This window comes from Sinocyclocheilus grahami, unplaced genomic scaffold, assembly GCF_001515645.1.
Source record: "Sinocyclocheilus grahami isolate Dianchi unplaced genomic scaffold, SAMN03320097.WGS_v1.1 scaffold340.1, whole genome shotgun sequence".
Taxonomy (NCBI): Eukaryota; Metazoa; Chordata; class Actinopteri; order Cypriniformes; family Cyprinidae; genus Sinocyclocheilus; species Sinocyclocheilus grahami.
In genome coordinates this window covers 1,350,334-1,352,716 of record NW_015505519.1, presented here as the reverse complement: position 1 = coordinate 1,352,716, position 2,383 = coordinate 1,350,334, and the positions used below count along the sequence as shown (strand labels likewise).

The following is a 2,383-nucleotide window of genomic DNA, read 5'->3' as shown; positions in this document are numbered from 1 at the left end:
AGACTGTGTTATGATCTATATGACCTTATTATTTTTATTGTGAGTATTAGGCTTATCATTATTGCTGATCACTGTTGTTGTGCTATGTTATTGTAATATTTACCATTATACAATCAGAGGCATATAGAAAAGTTTATGAAAGTGTCACTCCACAATACAATAGCAAAATATATAAATATGTATAGTATTTTTATGTTACATTAATCAGTGTCTAACACTAAGGAAACGATATGGACCAGAACACAATTACTAAATGATATTTAGACAGACTTAAAGAAGTTCCAGATCTATACTTGTGCTCTTATTATTTCAGTTATTTTGCCTTTAATGTAAATAAACATGTGCAAACAATATACTTGCTCTTGTGAATTTATTTGGATGTTAATTACATTGTGCCATCTGTCTCTTTAATACCGCGTGGTTTATATACATGTTGCTGATGATTGGGCTGACATTTTGTGACACGCACACCAAACAAGAGAAAACGCATCTTAAACCCCGTTGCACACCGTTTCCAGGAAACATGTCGTTCAAACCGGAAACCGTAGCAAAACGTTGCGCACCGGTTTGAGCGTGAACTAGCCCCGGGTGACGGAGACGTCACAGGAATGGTGGACAGCCGTAGCGTACGGAGCGGCATGACAACTGTGAGAAACTTACGAGCTAAAGAGACAGTTTAACGACACCATTGAAGCCTTATACTGGTAACAATCTACAATTTTACAATCGGAATAATTAATCTGCCATACAGAAGTGACATGCTATGGGTTAAGCGCGTGTTTGCTGTCATAACGGAGCGCAGTGCGCTTGCGTGCTCTCTACACTGTCCTTACGTAATTTTGGCGCATTGCTGTCATTTATTATGCTGCCTTTGACCCGTTTATTATACTGATACATGCATGTGGGTACCATTACTGTTCAGAGCTTGACCTCAAAACGTTTGATAACATAAACTGAGGACATAAGTAGACAAGATATTAGGCTTGTTTGAGATGAGCAAGATCTGACGACACATCTTAATGCTCATTGGTTCAGACAACCGTGATGTTGCGTTCTCTCCTAAAATGATTTTTATTATTTTTTTCTGATTTCATGTGATTGTGTTTAAATTATGCATGAATATTCCCAAACACTATAACAGTGCGATCTCTGTGTGAGATATGGGATTGTTGTCATTTTCTATAAAAATCTAAAATACATGTTTGTATTAAAGTAAAAATGGATGATAAATACGCCTTTCATATGGAAGTAAATAGCAAGCACTTTGGGTGTCTTGTTCATCAAATTTATTTTCATTTAAAGCAACAGAACTGAAATGATATCATGTTTATCCGCAGCACCTCACATGAGTGAGAATAACGCGATATCCGCCTTTGATCTGGTAGGTATCTGCTCCACTTCGAGAGGTTAGAACTGTCCGTTTTAAAGGGTTAGTTCACCCCAAAATTAAAATTCTGTCATTAATTACTCACCCTCGTGTTGTTCCAAACCCATAAGACCGTCGTTCATCTTTGGAACACAATTTAAGATATTTTTGATGAAATCTGAGGGCTCGCTGACCCTCCCATAGACAGCAAGGTAACTACCACGTTCAAGGTCCAGAAAAGTACCAAGATGATCGACAAAGTAGTCCGTGTGACATCAGTGGTTCAACTGTAAAGTTACGAAGCTACGAGAATAAAAAGAAAACAAAAATAACGACTTCATTCCACATTTTCGTTTCTTTCTTTGCGTAAAAAAAGTATTCCCGTAGCTTTGTAACTTTACAGTTGAACCACTGATGTCACACGGACTACTTTGTCGATGATCTTGGTACTTTTCTGGACCTTGAACTAGGGCTGTCGCGATAACCGCAATATCGCAATACCGCGCTATTGACGAGCAAACCGCAGAGGAATGCAAGAACCGCAGCAACCGCGATTTTTGCGTGTTTTATTTTTTCGTATGGTTATGCCCTTCTCGTTTTACACTTCATGCATGTGGACTGAATATTAAACAAGTTAGTAATGATAACATAATGTGTACCATGCTGATTTGTACAGAGGCTCCGTAGATTTGCACTTAACAAGCCTGAACAGACAGTGAAAGAGAGATCGACTGAGCGCGTGCGAATACTTGCGTCTGTCCTCCAGGCCGAGTCATATGTATTTGTGAAAATAGGTTGTCGTGTCCAAGGAAAGCGAAATCTCTGTCTTAGCATCGACGCATAGCTAGTCAGCTGAGCCTTCTAAAGTGGTGCTCAAAGTTAAAATGATTTCAACAGCGTGTTTCATTACGTCTCTTTGAATGAATGAATCCGCGTTCTTGAACGTGTAGTTGAATGACAGTCCCTTTCCACCACCTTGTGACGCAACACTGTAACTGCACTGACTGACAGCCGGTC

The 2,383-nt window shown here is 39.2% G+C and overlaps 1 protein-coding gene across 2 annotated transcripts in view; it reads left to right on the top strand.

Moving 5' to 3' along the window:
* Positions 1-535: 535 nt before the first annotated feature.
* The window catches only part of LOC107603085 (UBX domain-containing protein 2A-like), a 9,019-nt gene continuing 7,171 nt past the window's right edge, over positions 536-2,383 (top strand). For both annotated transcript variants that reach the window (XM_016295783.1, XM_016295785.1), the window contains exon 1: positions 536-704. The gene's annotated coding sequence lies outside the window, so the exon portion shown is untranslated. The remainder of the gene's footprint in view (positions 705-2,383) is intronic.